The sequence below is a fragment of the Boleophthalmus pectinirostris genome, unplaced genomic scaffold (genome assembly GCF_026225935.1).
Source record: "Boleophthalmus pectinirostris isolate CB_2022bp ecotype Guang Dong unplaced genomic scaffold, ASM2622593v1 HiC_scaffold_14, whole genome shotgun sequence".
NCBI lineage: Eukaryota > Metazoa > Chordata > Actinopteri > Gobiiformes > Gobiidae > Boleophthalmus > Boleophthalmus pectinirostris.
In genome coordinates this window covers 5,332,344-5,350,149 of record NW_026571047.1, presented here as the reverse complement: position 1 = coordinate 5,350,149, position 17,806 = coordinate 5,332,344, and the positions used below count along the sequence as shown (strand labels likewise).

The 17,806-nt window shown below is 38.8% G+C and overlaps 1 long non-coding RNA gene across 1 annotated transcript; it reads left to right on the top strand.

The window, feature by feature from the left end:
- Positions 1-1,588: 1,588 nt before the first annotated feature.
- Positions 1,589-2,398, top strand: LOC129407924 (uncharacterized). The gene is made up of 3 exons (XR_008631779.1): positions 1,589-1,781; positions 1,845-2,063; positions 2,150-2,398. It is a non-coding gene; the product is annotated as an uncharacterized LOC129407924 (long non-coding RNA).
- The last annotated feature ends 15,408 nt before the right edge of the window (positions 2,399-17,806 follow it).

The window sequence follows — 17,806 nt, the reverse complement described above, 5'->3', positions numbered from 1 at the left end:
ACAGCGTGTGCAGTCTCATTAAAGACGTGGTGAGAAACACTTTCTAACGCTGCTTCCACTTGATTGCTTTCCAGTTCAACTGAAAGGAAAAGTTTTAGCACAGAGTCAAGTTAATGTTGGCAATGTTTTTCAAATATTCAAAAAAAAGCACACACATGCACCTTTGTTTTGTGAAGTGAAGGTTTAAACTGCCAGAAAAGTTCAAAATTTTCTGTATTGATGTAGGTAGAAGGAAGGGTTCTGTTATCACTACACCCTGCTTTTTTCTTCAACTTTTACTTACTTTACTGATAGTCAATATGTATCAGATTTAAAAGTACTATCCCACCAAAACAAAAACCCACCCATGTACTTTAAATACCCAATATATGCTACTTTCTGATCCATGTCATTATACTCCACATTGTGAGGTCATGTGGTAATAGAGGAAGTGCCCCAGTGTGTGTGTAAACGCTATACACTTCACTAGAATCATTTGAGCCTTGAAGATGGCCGTTCACCATTAGTTCAGTAGAGACTGGCAATTCCAAAATTATCACAAGGTGGACCAGAGCAATGGAGTAATCTTTAAATGTGTGCTTTAAAAAAAATAAAAAATTAAAACACACACTAGAAGGCCCATATTAAACCATTTTCTATCTAGTATTTAAACAGGTTAGAATTATGCTTCCTCAAAAAGAGTTATGTTGCGTTTCAGTTCACACACACAAACCCTGTATATTTTAGGCTATGTTTCTTTTTTCTCCCAAACTGAAAACACCCTGTTCACATTGTGATGTCACGTGGTAAACACATACAGGAATTGCTCCACTGAGTTTTTAATCTCCATACACAATCACGACAATAATTTCAGTAAAAGGTAGCTGTCAACTTAAAATGCCGTTTCACCTTGTGATGCCATGAAGCAGTAGTTTGAGCTTTGGAGATTTAGACACACCAATAAAAAAGGAGCATGTGTGATTACCTCCACATCAGAAAAGTTATAGTGCACTTTAAAAGAGAAATTAAATACAGGCCTAAAAAGGTGTGTGCTGCATTCACTCACCCTCTTTAACTTCGGGATCCACCTTGGCGACCAGGGACTCGAGCACCTTAACTACATTCTTCAGCTCAGACACATGAAGTTCTAAAACAACATCGCAAATCACATTACCACGTGAATAATCCAACATTTCTGAAATATATTAGCCTACATTATAATAGCAATACCGTACCTTTCGGGACACTTACAACTTCACCCCAGCTCGCTACCTGCACCTTGCCAACTATTAAACAAAATACGTCAGTTTCACAGTTTCTAGGATTTAATTTTATATTTCTTAAAAAGGGGATTTACCTGTGAATGTTCCAAGACTGAGTAGAAAGCAACACCAAACCCACACTGGTCCCATTTCGCCGGTGTCCAGGAGAATGGTCCAGTCAGTAGAGTCAGTATGCAACAGTTAGCTCCAAGTGTCACACCTGACGTCCATGAGCGTAACGACACTTTATATGGGCGTGAGCGCGTGCGCTGCGGGAGCCTATTGCGGTGACCTGAACCTTTAAAAGGCAGAGTCCCTCACCTGCTCGAACTCTTACTCCCCTCTGACGTCACCCGCTATCTAGGAGCAGTGCAGTAGCACGAGCGCCGGATTAAGCTTTAATATCGCTTCAAATTCCCCTTTCTCGGGTCTAAAACCTGATGAATGTGTCCCGCGGTGCGTGTGTCCGTGAGTATGATGCGAGCCTCACTCATTCATTCGCCAGTGTATCTAAACGAGTAACCGTGCTTTCCTCTAAACGTAAGTTATTTTGTGATTCCAAATGGATATGAAAATAAATATTTAACTGGTGCTGTTTTGCAGCGCGTGGCGTCCAGAGCTTCTCCGTGCACGAGGACACCTCCAGCCTCGTGCTGCACACGTTCTGTCTGTTCGCTGGGTGAGGGTTCGACTCCACTCAGTGACAACACACTGTTGTATCTGAAGTCATTCATCCAGCGCTGTGTGTAGGTGGGGCGCCCAGATGACACCCACTGTCTGCGCTGGGTGCGTCTGAGCGCGCGGCGCATCCTTGGAACTTTGGTATGTGTAGTTATGCCCGGAGTTCTGTCCTGCTACGTATGACTTGGAATAGTTCATACTCTAAATTCCAAATCATTACTTTTTAGGCTTGGAGACTCCACGAGCCTCTTTTTCTTCTCCTCGTCCTTGATTCTTTTTCTTTCCATCCTTCCCAGCTGCTGTGGGTATTGGACCTGCTTCAACGAGCAGATCTAACGTTGTTTTAGACTGTTCTCGTTGATTTTTATTCTGTGTGTGAAAGAGCGAATGTAAAAATCTTTCTTGAATTAAATGGTTGTTTTTTTTTAAATTTGCCTTAAACCAGTAAGTACCAAATAAAATTGTATATTTTCCCAGTTCATATCTGTTGCCTCATGCTTACCTGCTTGCCTTTTATAATTTACCTGTTGCCTTCTTAGTGGTGTTGTTGTACAACATTTATGGTTTACAAATTGGGATGAGTGAGCAAAATTGGAGCCCATTTATATTTTTTAAGACCTTCTGCCCCAGTGCCACGACATTTAGAAGAAGGCATGTCCATACTTTTGACAGGTGTAGTGTATGATTAGAGACAGCCCCTCCATGTTTTTTTTAAGTTGAATAACTAAATATTTTTGACAAGACAATGGCTGGGTACTTTAAGGATTTGAAAATAAAATTTAAAGAAAATTAATTCCATATATCTTTGTGTATTTGTCTGATTATGACAAAATACAAAATGGATTTAAATTGGATTGCTGATTTGGTTGTGTGTTCTTCCACACTAACTTGATTTCGTGTTATGATCTGAGTACATTTCTACTTGACAAGTAAAATGATCTAATAGAACAAGATGCAATTCCAAATTTTAAGAAAAACTGTGCAATTAAAATAAAATGGCAAATACTCACTGTACTGTGTAGGCATGTTTTGGGGGGGACTTTCAAAACTGGATTTGCCCATACCTCTAGTCATCTACAGGCTGCTTAGATTCTCATGTGTGAAAATGGGAGAAATAAGGACTGTAGTCTTGTACATTCCGTATGCCTGTCCTAAAAGAGTTGACCAAAGAGACACGAAGTGAATGAAAATGGTTTGTGTGTTTGTCAGTAGGGGGCAGTGTTTCCTGAGAAATAGTCAATCTACAAATCCAACTCTGTTTTCTGCATTTATGGATCAATTTAACCTTGAAGATATCTGGAGAATGAAGTACCCTAAAAACATTACTTAGAGAAACAAATCAAGATCTGGTCAGTTAAGAGTAAATTTTTTTCTCTAAAGGTTTTAACAAAGACAAACTGAAGTGGATATATCCCCCACTCCTCTAAAGGACCATAAAGGCATATCGATCAATATTCATTTCTGTGTTTCTCAGTTTAGTTTAATGATTTTACCTGTTTCCTAGATTAGGTGTTAGGCGTCAGTTAAAACACTGTGGTCCAATAGAAACAGCGCCACCTAGCTGCCAGGGGGCACATCCCCACAACATCCCTGTTACTCCTGGAGATTTGGCAAAAGTATCTGGGGCTATCCCTCTGGTGTCTGCATGCTGTTTCAAAGTGAAAATAGGTTTGATAATGACAAACTTCATAATAAAGCTGTCAAAGACACACCAGTGGAGAAAATCTGCTTTTCAAGTTATTCTACAAATAAGTCTGCTGTTTCAGACAAAACAAACAACAAAACAATTCTCACTCACTTTTCTTAAATTTAATTTGAACACAGCGATATGTTAGAATATATATATAATAATAATGCACTTTATTTAAAGACGCCTTTCTGGGCACTCAAGGACACCATACCAACAACAATTAAGATACACAATGAAAAACAATAAAAACAAACAATACCTGAGTGCATTAATTGGGGTAGGCACATTCAAATAAATGGGTTTTGAATCTGGATTTTAATAATGGGAGTAAATTGAGATTGTCTGTGTGTCTGTGTGCATGTCCAGGTCATTTAGACTTGGCTTCTAATTGTCTAACAGTCTGGAGCGCAATATCAACAGTGGCCAGTGTGCAGTTATTTATATATTTTGATTGGTTTATCTAACCTTTATATAATTCTGAACCAGTCCAGTGAATTTGTCACGTTTCAAGCTCAGTTTTATTTGCAGAGTACAGACAAGTTGGCTACTGCTTTAGGCACTACAAGAGGTACTCGATTACTGAGTAAATCTTTATTTCAACAGACAATGGCTATTTACCAGGGGGGTATAGTAAGAGTACTGTTACTTCAACTATGTATATTACTCAAGTAAAAGTACTGCTAGGTAAGTACTCTGAAAAGTACAATTAGTTTAAAAAGTCACTCAGCCTGATGTAGCCTGAGTGTCCTAATCTCTGGCTGTTGTCTTATGGTTTAATTTTGCATTGAAAGGAAAGCATGAATGCACAAAGGCACATTTCTTTGAATAAACTCATCGTAATCACGATCTAGGTATTGTTAAAAGGGTAGTTTGCTCAAATATTGGTTGTTTTTTTGTGTAACATGGTGAAATCCAAAAGGGATAAACAGTTAATGTCAGGTTTAAGCCCACCTAAACATTGCAAAAGTAAGAAGAAAGACAAGAGATTAATGAGGATTTACTCACGAGGAGGACAGACGGAGAGTGCGATCAGTTACAGCAGTCTCCACCCGCCCCGATGCACTCAGAGCCGCCTCCTCTTTTTATTTTCTTAGGGTGGTCCCTAGTTACAATGGGTGTTTCTCTAAGGGAGAGGGGTTGAAAACAGCAAAAAACAGTAGAAACATCAGACATGATTTCATTGTGCAAATATGTCTATTCAGCAGCAGGTGGCCGATAAGGTGTAGCATCATTGTTGTAGCATCTTTGTTGTAGCATCTTTAGGAACAGCACGTCCCCTCCAGCACGTCCCCTTCTTTCTGCCAACCTTGAGAGCTGTCCTCTTTCCCAGCAAAGTGAGAGCCGTCCTCTTTCTCAGAAAAGAGCTGACTAAGTCATTGTTTTAGCGGTGTGCAGAGTGGGTGACAGGTCACTGCATAGTTATTAAGCACAAAACATTATTCACACCAAAAAACAATATATAGAAAATATGGGATAACACATACAATTATTCTAACATATGAACATGGAAAGTCACAAGACGTTTGTGAGAGCATTTCCCAAAGATCAGACTGGTGTAGTAGAAATGTTATGAGTTTGAGGAGCGCAGGGTCTGGTCTCAGTTGAAGTTTGCAAAGGTTGCAACGATGCATGTGACCTCCCCCAGGATTGGATTTTAGGTTTGACAGACACAATGTTGGGTGCTCTTCTGTGGACAGTTGGGTAGAGTGCCATCAAAGACGCCTACAATATGCCTTCAGTAAAGCCAGCAAGCACAGAGACTCTGAGATGGCCAGACAAAAGCACCATTATGACCACAAGGCACAGGACTCCCCACTCATCCCAGGGGACAGGGTGTTGCTAAAAGACATGAGGGCAAAGTGCCGGGGTAAGTTGGCTGACAGGTGGGAACAGAAGTCATATGTTGTGGTCAAACAACTAGACTTAGAGTATTTTCTCTTTGTTGCTGGACCCTTGTCTGTTCACATAAACGGGGAACTCCATCGTAATGCACAAGTGCCAACTCGGAATGCAAGTCCACTGGCTCCTCTGTGAAACAAGCCTACACACGCCTGCTGCTCCCCAGGACGCTGCTGCTACTCCACAAGACTTTCCTGACCGTGCTGTTGCTGCTCACTGTGGTGACTTGGAACCACGATCTACGAAGGGCCTGCCTCCAAGACAGCTGAAGGACCTCTAGCACCACGGACAGCGGCCACTGGGACAATAACAATTTTTAAAGGGGAGGATAATTACAGGGGTAATAGTATCGTTTCTCTGCCACCTTAAATGGGTGTTTTTTCTTTGTTTAGTGTGGGTCAGTGGCCATGCAATTGGCAGGTGGGGGTAGTGCTTATTACTTAGAAACTCTTTGAACCTCCTTCCTCTCTCTCTTGCTCAAACCTGGTTGTCTCTTTTTTTAGATTAGTAAGAAGCAGATCACCACATGGCACTTACAGGACTCATCAGAAATATTAAAGGGGTTAATGTTAAATTGGGTCTTTAACTGGATTAACTTTAACTGAATGTGTCTCCCTCTCACACCTGGTTGTTTCTTTGTTCAGAAGGTCCTTGGGCAGTCCTAAGACCCGCTGGGGACAAGGCGCCGCACCAGCCGTCAATTTCCTGCCACGGACTCATGCTAGCCGACTAAATGCCTGGACCTCTGGACTAGCTCTAAGTTTTAACCTTTTGACAAACTCAAGTGCACGACTACAAAGCACTGTTCCAGTTTAAATGCATCAATTTGAGCTCCCGAGGCAGAAGTGGAGTAACGAGCCACTTTTTACAATACAATACAATACACAAAGTGTATTGGTTTTATTGTGTACTTGAACTAGTTGAGCAATGACTTGTGTTAGATTTGCGGCAGAATACCTAGATGATCGAATGGTTTTAGTTCAGTCTCTAGTCCTGGTTCAGTCCAGAAATAAGAACTCCAAGCATGAGTTGTTCGGTCATGTACATGTAGTGCAAGTTCAAATCTTGATACCCTGCAGCTGACATCAACATTCTCTGAGGTGTGACGCTAACGTAGGCACTGCTCTGTCTGAAGCTCTATTACTCAAATTACTTTAATCTGAGCTTTGTTTTAATGCAATCTGACCAGAAAGGACTTGGGTGGAACTACAACAGGTGAGCAAATTTGTGATCTTTAAATCCATTTTGTCATTATCAGACATCAAATACACAAAGCAAGATATATGGCTTTAACTACTTAATTTTCATATTTATTATAATTAAAGTAGCCACCCTGTTCTCTTATCAAAAAATATCAACTAAAAAAAGAGTCAAGTTTGGACATGCTTTCTTCTAAATGTGGCACCAGGGCAGAAGGCCTTAAAAATATAAATAGGGTCCACACTAAGAAGGGAACAGGTAAATTATAAAAGGTAACAGATATGAACTGGAAAAATATACAACTTTATTTGGTACTTACTGGTTTAACAATTTTTTTAATTCATAAAAGGTTTTTACATTCTCTTTCACACATAGAATACAATTCTGTAAGAGCAGTATTAAACAACGTTAGATCTACCCACAGCAGCAACAAAAAAAGAGAATAAGAGGAAGAGGAGAAAAAAGGGGGAAGCTCGTGAATCTGAGCTGGGGCGGACTTGTGAGTGTCCCTAAAGGTACGGTATTGCTCTTATAATGTAGGCTAGTATATTTAAGAAATGGATTATTCACGTGGTAATGTGATTTGTTATGTTGTTTTTAGAACTTCATGTGCCTGAGCTGAAGAATGTAGTTAAGGTGCTCGAGTCCCTGGTCGCCAAGGTGGACTCCAAAGTTAAAGAGGGTGAGTGAATGCAGCACACACCTTTTTAGGCCTGTGTTTAACTTCTCTTTTAAAGTGCACTACAATGTTTCTGATGTGGAGGTAATCACCCACCTGCATGTTTCCACAGTACAGCATTAAAGGGCTTATATTGTGCCACATTGACTCTTGTGAGCTTTTAGTCACGTTGGAATGTGTTGCCTCCAAAAAAAAACATACTTGGACTTGTTCCTCCTTAGTAGTGTGTCTACATCCCCACAGCTCAAAATGCTGTTCCACCTTGTGATGTCATGAAGCAGTCTTTCAGTTGATTGCTACCATTTTTACTTTCTGTTTAGTGGAGCTGGGCGGTTCCAGAGCTGAAATTATTCAAATGATTGTAGTGATGGTGTATGGAGATTTAAAAACTCAGTAGAGCACTTCCTGTATAACCATGTGACATCACAATGTGGAGTATAATGACGTGGATCAGAAAGTAGCATATATTGGGTATTTAAAGTACATGGGTGGTTTGTTTTGGTGGGATAGTACTTCTGATACATCTGATACATATTGACCATCAGTTAAGGGGCAGTTTGTGGAAAAGGTGAAGAAAAATTCAGGATGTAGTGACAACAGAACCCCTCTACCTACATCAATACAGAAAATTTGAACTTTTCTGGCAGTTTAAGAAAGTGTGTGTGTCTCACAGCAACCACAAGGGTAACAAGTCTTGGAATGTCATAAAAATGTCATTGGTTTAATGAATATTTGAATAACATTGCCAATCTTATCTTGACTTTGTACTAAAACGTCTCGTTTCAGGTGTGGTGGCAGTGCTGCCACAATATGTTTCTCACCATGTCTTATCCAACAACTCACCCGTGGACGTAGAGAACCCCAAAAATGTGGTATATGCCCTGAACTTCTACAATGTTGACTGTGTAGAAACAAGTTCATAAGCAATTCCTTCACCAGTGACTGTCACGTCTTTTTAAAATTGTATTATGAAATTATATTTAACTAATTACTGAATCGTTCAGTCTTTCATCACATTTAACAAGTGACAATGGTGGAGAAATGACCATTGTGTGTATAAAATGAAAATGTACCCAGCTGTTCTGAGGCAGAACAGATGTGACCTTTTCTTTTAAATAACCTGGCCCCTCATCTCTGGTCTTGTAAGACAAAGCTGAATTATATTGAAACTGCCTTTTTCTGATTACAGACAGATCCTGTCACTCAAAATGATGTCCAGAACAACACCTTGAATGACAGCGGGAGCAACAGTAACTCCACTCTCAATGACTCTGGGATGGTCAATGTAACGGAAACCATTGCAGATGACTGGAGTGTCAAACACCTTGGCAGCCTTGGAAGTCGAAATGGCAAAAAGGTCCAGTCACTGAGGATACCAACAGCACACAAAACGATGCTGGACCAGTAAATGAAACGCTCGCCGATTGGACTCACACTTTAATCAATGCCACAAAGTAAATGCAGATTATGTTCTAAACGGCACATATAGTGACTACCCTGATGTGCGACCCCATGCAAACCTAACAGTTAATGATGAGCCAAGCAGCAACCGCACTTACAATGAACACGCAAAGGGCAAAAAGCAGAGACGAGCCGTGTCCTTAAGAAGAGCCCGCCGGTCAGGATGGAAGATTCACTGACCAGAGACCAGCAGGTTTTTGGTGGAATGCAGCAGTTCATTTTGTTTCAAAGATGTGTTGCATTAAGCCTTCCTGATTCTGTCTTAAATAAAAATCTTAACCTTAACTTTTTGCTGTACTGTTTGGTTGCTATGAAGGATTGTGAATTTGTTTAGCTGTAAACCAGTTTAACAGGAGAACTATAATTGAATCTAAAAGTTAAAGATCACACATCCGCTCACCTGTTGTAGTTCCACCCAAGTCTCTTCTTTCTGGTCAGATTGCATTAAAACAAAGCTCAGATTAATTTGAGGAATAGAGCTTCAGACAGAGCAGTGCCTACGTTAGCGTCACACCTCAGAAAATGTTGATGTCAGCTGCAGGGTATCAAGATTTGAACTTGCACTACATGTACATGACCAAACAACTCATGCTTGGAGTTCTTTAACATCAAAAATGAAAAGTCATGAGATGTTTATGTTGGTGTAATTTTCCAGCAATAAAACCAGTGTAGTCCAGGCAAAGGGACTCATTTTGGAGCCAAAAATAGAATTAATTGTAATAGTTTGTTCTGGACACCTCATTAGAAATAATCGAGACCGAAAAACAAACTACTAAAATTCCTAAGAAATCCTAAATGAGGAAATGTGTTAAATTCTCATCAATGTAGGATATGTGTCAATATGCCCAGGTAACTAAACAATCCAATGGGGTTATATTTTTTTTCCATTGCTCCCATCAAAAATACAACTTTACACAATGGAGTATGAAAAATTTTACTTTTCATGGGTACTTTCATTGTGTACAGTTTCATTTTGATAGGAGTAAAGGAAAAAAGTAGCCCCATTGGGTTGTTTTGTTACCTGGTCATATTGACACTTATCTTAGATTGATGAGAATTTAACACATTTCTTCAATTAGGATTTCTTAGGACTTTCAATACTTTGTTTTTCAGCCTAGATCATTTCTATGAGGTGTCCAGAAAAAACTATTACAATTAGCATGACAGAAAACATTACTTTTTCTGGACTAAGTGACGTTTTCTGACTGGGAGAAGATTGACCAGGTGGAGAGCCGGAGAGGAGAGGTTGTGGGGAAGCTCAGGGAGAAACTCCTGACCGTGGAGGAGATGCTGGAGGTGTCACAGGCTTAAATACTACTACACACAAAGACTAATACTTTTACATGCTGCTTGTGTATGAATGCCATTTTCAGTGATGTACTTTGTCATAATCACTGAACGTTAGCACTATTTTTATATGGGATAATAATAGAAAATGCTTGAATAGGGTTAGTGATGTTTGTTTTATTTTATATGTGGTATGTAATATTTGTGCACTTAATGTATTAATAATGCCAATCAAAGAATATTTACTTATTAAAATGTCACTATTAAATGGGCTATCAGCTTTTATTTCTCTGTCTGGAATGTTCCTCAGTACAGCATTAATGGTGATCTATATAGGGTCAGTTTGTATGAAATCAGCCATTTTTATGAAATCTCCCCTATGAGCCATTTCAGATTTGGGTGAAAAAATGTCTAAAACATTTTTTAAATCAACAAATGAAACAATCTCATATTTTAGCTCAATCCCTTGAGTCATTCCTGAGTTATGGCCCGTTGAAATTTTGGGGTCATGCTCACTTTTCCTGAATCCTTAATTTATAAGCATGTTTGAGAGACCATAACTTCATAAAAAATAGAGCTAGGAAGCTGAAGCTGTATTCTGAATCTGTTCTCAATTAGTGGGTATCTTTATTAAGGGGGGCACTGTGGGCCCCTAAAATCTCACAGTAGGTTGCCACTCAGTTATTATTATTTTTATTTTTTCCATTTTTGAGGTCCAAGATTTATTTACTCCAAGCAGATATTTGTCCAAATGTGATCTTTTTGGCCCCTTCTTTGGACCCTCGGTTCCCCATGTGGGCATAATTAGATGTTGATAACATTTTTACCAGAGAAACTTTGGCATATTCTGATTAGTTTAAAGTAATAAAAACATCCACTAACTTCCTTCATTTCAAATGGAATTTTTGAAAATGAGCTCTCACAGGTCATTTTTGGTGGAGCTTAGGTACTTTCCCACCTGCTAGAAAGGTTCAGTTAATCAGGTTTAATAGCCTTAAACATTATTTGTTTGTTATAAGGGAAGACATTTGGAGATTATTTGTGGTACGTTGCTTGTGATGGTTTTGGTGGCACAGTAAAACGCTCGGCTGCAAGGACCAGTCTTCATACAACTGACAGCAATCAAATATTGACCACACCAGATGTTTGAGTGGAGTTTCACAAAACATAAAGAATGTGAAGTTTTTCTTTACAAGCATTACAAACCATGAACTTACTTCCACACTAGAAGAGTGCTACAGCAAGATAAAGACTGTGAATGGTACCAGGTCATCCCACAGTTTTATTCCGGTGTCAAATGGTAAATTAGAAATGAAGAGAATATCTCAAGATTATGTATGTACTGAAGTGTCCGTTTCTGAAAAACAAAATGAGATTGTGCTAGATATCTCTCTGTACCAGCCAGGTCAATATTGTGCATGTATTTATGACATCAGGTGGTTCACTGGGAATATTTCAGAGCGTTCAGATGAACATGGTGATGTCTATGTGAGATTCATGAATGGAGATGACAGAACCCTCATCTGGCCTCCTGAACATCGGCAGAACCATGCTGGGTCCCATTTCAGCACATAATCTGTTGTATTAAGGTTCCAGAAGTTCAGGGAAGAAGAGCATGAAATTATTGCCTTGACACTGCAGATTATGACAGGATCCAAACATTTATTTATTTATTTTTACATTAACCTTAACAGGAGAGATGCATTGTACCAGGATGTAGCACCATTGCTAATTTCCATCTGTCGTCCCTGGGCAGATTCATGGATTGATAGTATTTAACTGACCTTGGCTATCAACTGTTCTTCCTGGAGACCTGTAGCATGTTTTGGGTTGATGGGGACAAACATTACTTCTGAAGTTCATTAGTCGTTAGGAACACTTAGTGTGCAGGATACCAATGCAGATGATCTACATGTAGGTGGCAAAGGGACCAAAATGTTTCCAGTATTTTGGTATTTTCCGCTGAGGTTGTTTTTCACACTGAATTTTTTAAAATGTAATTTCTAGCAGTTGAACAAATAACAGACCAGATTACTGTATTTGGTAACTTTTGTGTCAGTATCAATTTTTCCTCGTTAATGTTACTGCCTTCTTGTAATATTTTTGTGCAATGATGATACTGAAAGCCATGGTTATAGAATCAGAGATTTTGTGATTTAACAGGCAATGAGTATTCCAATTGTCATTTTCTTTTTAATCCGTTTCCATCAATACTATGTTAACTTTTGTTGCTTTACTTATACACCATGACATTTCTTTGTGAGATAACAAATTATCTTCCTCAAATCAAATAAAAATAGAATAAATAATGCAAACAAACCATTTTTTATGATTTTGTAAGAAGTTAATAGTTGAAATTTCTCAAAGGATTCATGACACTTTTCCAAGCAACGTACCACAAATAATCTCCAATTGTCTTCCCTTATAACAAACAAATAATGTTTAAGGCTATTAAAGGTAACTGAACCTTTCTAGTAGGTGGGAAAGTACCTATGTTCCACCAAAAATGACCTGTGAGAGCTCATTTTCAAAAATTCCATTTGAAATGAAGGAAGTTAATAGTAGATGTTTTTATTACTTTAAACTAATCAGAATATGCCAAAGTTTCTCTGGTAAAAATGTTATCAACATCTAACTGTGCCCACATGGGGAACCGAGGCTCCAAAGAAGGGGCCAAAAAGATCACATTTGGTCTGTGATCATATTTGGGTCTCTAAGCCATCCACATAAAAGCTGAGAAAAGTGTGAGTGTTGTCAGAAATGGTCATTCTCTCAAATATGAGAAACTGAGTTCAACAGTTAGTCTGTAAATATCCCCTTGGAGTAAATAAATCTTGGACCTCAAAAATAAAAAAATAAAAAATTGAGCGGCAACCAAATGTGAGATTTTGGAGGTCCACAGCGCCCCCCCTTAATAAAGATACCCAATATTTGACAACAGATTTAGAATCTGACCAAGAATCTACAATAATCCAAATTTTCAGCTTCCTAGCTCTATTTTTTATGAAGTTATGGTCTTTCAAATATGCTTATAAACTGAGGATTCAGGAAAAGTGAACATGGCCCCAGAATTCCAATGGGCCATAACTCAGGAACGACTCAAGGGACTGAGCTAAAATTTGAGATTCTTTCATTTGGTAATTTTAGAAATTATTAGAAATGTTTTCAGCCAAATCTGAGATGACTCATAGGGAAGGGCAGCTGATTTCATACAGACTGACCCTATAGTTTTTTAAAAGGAGTAGTTTTATATAGAGTATTTGATAAGGGGTGGTTTTATTGTTCAAAAGTGTCTTGGTAAACATGCATTCCACTTACATTCTTATTGTGAGTGGGGCTGGCTATTCACAGACCTGAAATGTAACTTGGTCTGTGGAAGGAACCAGGAGGGGACCTCACCCACTGAGTTGGACATGTAAAATATCTCAGGAAACAGTTTTCCCTACTGACAAACTACACCTACAGCACAACATTTTCATTTACTTATATTTTGTGTCTTCTTGATCAACTCATTAAGAACAGATGTACGTACTGATTGAATTTACACTACGGAATATGGAATGACATCTTGTTCTATTAGAGCATTTTACTTGTCAAGTAGAAATGTACTCAGATCATAAGTTAGTGTGGAAGAATACATAACCGAATTAGTCATCCAATTTAACTTTTACATTCAAGTATAGTTCCCCCTGTTAAACTGGTCCACAGCTAAACAATTTCACAACCCTTCATAGTAACCAAACAGTGAATGTACAGCAAAAAGTTTAAGTTAAGATTTTTATTTAAGACCGAATCAGTAAGGCTTTATGCAACACATCTTTGAAACAAAATGAACTGCTGCATTCCACCAAAAACCTGCTGGTCTCTGGTCAGTGAATCTTCCATCCTGACTGGCTCGCTCTTCTTAAGGACACGGCTCGTCTCTGCTTTTTGCACTTTGCGTGTTCACTGCAAGTGGGGCCTTTAAATTGAGTGGCTCTCATAGCTCTCTGTGTCTGCTCGCTCCTTCTGAGTGCACAACCTGTAACATGCCGAAGCGCAAATGCACATTTAACAATGACTTGTACAAGAAATTCTCCGTTTTCCGTCCCAGTTGGGTCAAGTGGGAGGCCATGTGCACTGGTTGCGAGGTGAGAGTAGCTCAATGTCGAGGCCCCACCTCCCACCTCCGGTAAGGTGTCTGGGTTTTCACAAATGGAAATATGGTCACCCTTTTTAACAGTCTTTGGTACTGGCCAGTCCACAACACATTTGACTTTATCAGGGTCAAGGGACACCCCTTTGGCCGAGACCCTGTGGCCCAAATAGAACTTTCTTTTTCAACAGATGGCATTTGTTCAGCTTTAACTTTAGACCATGTTTAGACAACTTTCCAAAAACAAAATCCAGATGGCTCAAGAGAGCATCAAAATCAAGAGAATATACTACTATGTCATCCAAATATATCAATAAAGACTGTAGGTTTTGTTCTCCCAAACAGGCATGCCTCAGTCTTTGCAGTGCTATTGTTGTTTTTGTTTCAAATGCACATACATCATTGCAACCTTTACAAACTTTGACTGAGACCACAACCTGTGCTTCTCAACTTCATCTGACCATTTCTACTACACCAAACTGAACTTTGGGACATTTGCACAGAGATTGCTACTGACCGCCGCCTGACTCAAAAACAAGGTTTGTTCATGTTCAGGCATGTTCATATGTTAAGCCCTTTGGGATTTCACCATCTTACACAAAAAACAACCAATATTTGAGCAAACTACCCTTTTAACAATACCTAGATCATGATTATAATGAGTTTATTCAAAGAAATGTGCCTTTGTGCATTCATGATTTCCTTTCAATGCAAAATTAAAACATAAGACAACAGCCAGAGATTAGGACACTCAGGCTACATCAGGCTGAGTGACTTTTTAAAGAAATTATACTTTTCAGAGTACTTATCTAGCAGCATACATTTAATTGAGTAATATACATAGTTGAAGTAACAGTACTCTCACTATACCCCCCTGGTAAATAGCCATTGTCTGTTGAAATAAAGATTTACTCAGTAATCGAGTACCTCCTGCAGTGTCTAAAAGCAGTAGCCAACTTGTCTGTACTCTACAAATAAAACTGATCTTGAAACGTGACAAATTCACTGGACTGGTCCAGGATTATATAAGCGTTAGATAAATCAATTAATATACATAATTGCATACTGACCACTATTGATTTTGCATTGCAGATTGTTACACCTAGAAGCCAAGTCTACATAACCTGAACACGCACACACACAATCTTGATTTACTCCCCCATTAATGCACTCATGTATTGTTTTTAATGTTTTTCATTGTGTGTCTTCATTGTTGTTTGTACCATGTCCTTGAGTACCCAGAAAGATGCCTTTAAATAAAATGCATTATATATCTTCCAACATAACTTTGTGTTCAAATTAAATTTAAGAAAAGTGAGTGAGAATTATTTTGGTCTGAAACCGCAAAGTTTTATTATTTGTAGAATAATATAATTATTAGACGTAGACTATTAGAATTAGACTTGAAAAGCAGATTTTCTCCACTGGTGTGTCTTTGACAGCTTTAATATGTAGTCATTATCAAACCTATTTTCACTTTGAAACAGCATGCAGACACCAGAGGGATAGCCCCAGATACTTTTGCCAAATCTCCAGGAGTAACAGGGATGTTGTGGGGATGTGCCCCCTGGCAGCTAGGTGGCGCTGTTTCTATTGGACCACAGTGTTTTAACTGACGCCTAACACCTAATCTAGGAAACAGGTAAAATCATTAAACTAAACTGAGAAACACAGAAATGAATATTGATCGATATGCCTTTATGGTCCTTTAGAGGAGTGGGGGATATATCCACTTCAGTTTGTCTTTGTTAAAACCTTTAGAGAAAAAAAACTCTTAACTGACCAGATCCTGATTTGTTTATCCAAGTAAATGCTCTATTGTTAGGGTACTTCATTCTCCAGATATCTTCAAGGTTAAATTGATCCATAAATGCAGAAATCAATGAGCTGGATATGTAGAATGAATATTTCTCAGGAAACAGCGCCCCCTGACAAACTACACATACAGAACGTATCAAGTTATATTTTGTGTCTTCTTGGTCAACTCATTTAGGACAGACATGTATTGAACTTACAATATGACAGTCCTTTTTTTCCCTACTATTTTCACACATGAGAACCTGAGAAAACTAGATTAGGTGGTAACAAATCCAGTTTTTAAAGCTTTCCCAGAACAGGCCTTCACAGTACACACATTGTATTTGCCATTTTATTTTAACTGCAGAAGTATTTCAAAATAAGGAAATGCATTTGCTACAAGTAGGTAGTCATTTTACTTGTCAAGTAGAAGTGTACTCAAAAATCATAACACCAAGTCAAGTTAGTGAATACACAACCAAGTCAGTAACCCAATTAAACTTTGAGTCAAGTATAGTTCCCCAGTTAAACTTTCACCATTTGGTTACTATGAAGAGTTCAGATTTTTATTCAAGACAGAATCAGGAAGGCTTTGTGCAGCACATCCTGGAAACAAAATGAACTGCATTTTGCCAAAAACCTGCTGGTCTCTGGTCAGTGAATCTTCCATCCTGACCGGCGGTCTCTTCTGGACACGGCTCGTCTGTGCTTTTTGCACATTGCGTGTTCACAGCAAGTGTGGTTTCTGACTGGCTCATCATTAACAGTTACATTTGCATGGGGGAGCACATCAGGGTAGTGGCTCCCATTGTCATTCAAGGTGTTGTTCTGACCATCATCATGAGTGACAGGATCTGTCTGTAAAGAGGAAAAAAAAGGCAGTTTCAATATAATTCAGCTTTACCTGACAAGACCAGAGATGAGGGGCCAGGTTAAAGTCAAGTCTGTTCTGCCTCAGAACAGCTGGGTACATTTTCATTTTATACACACAATGGTCATTTCTCCACCATTGTCACTTGTTAAATGTGATGGACTCATGATTCAATAGTCAATTACCATCCTAAAATACTTTTTTTTTTTTTAAAGTGACATTCACTGGTCAAGGAAACGCAGGTGGAAATTTGCTTCCTTAAACTCATTTCTACACTGTCAGTCAACATTGTAGAAATTCAAGGCAGATACCAAGTTTTTGGGATTCCCCACATCCACAGCATGTGCAGAGTCGTTGAAGACTGGGTGAGGAACACTTTCTGGCAGCACTTCCACCACACCGCTTTCCAGTTGAACTGAAATTAGACATTTAACACCAAGTCAAGTTAAGGTTGGCAATGTTATTCAAATATTTCATTAATGGAACTTTTAATTTTGGTTTAAAGATTTTGCTCAAGAAAACTGGCCCATTTTCTTCATCTATTTCAGTCAAGTTTGTCATTTTACTTCAATGCCCAGTGCCATTTTCTGATCCATGTCATTATAATCCACATTGTGATGTCACGTGGCAATACAGAAGTGCTCCACACACCATCACTACGATCAATGAATACAGTTAATCATCTCAGCTCTGGAAATGCCCAGCTCTATGAACCAGAAGGTAAAAAAAAAAAATGGTAGCAGTCAGCTTAAAAACTACCGCTTCATGACATCACAAGGTGGAACAGCATTTTGAGCTTTGGAGATGTAGACGCACTAATAAGGAGGAGCATGTGGAAATTAAACTAAACTCCAGGTATGTTTTT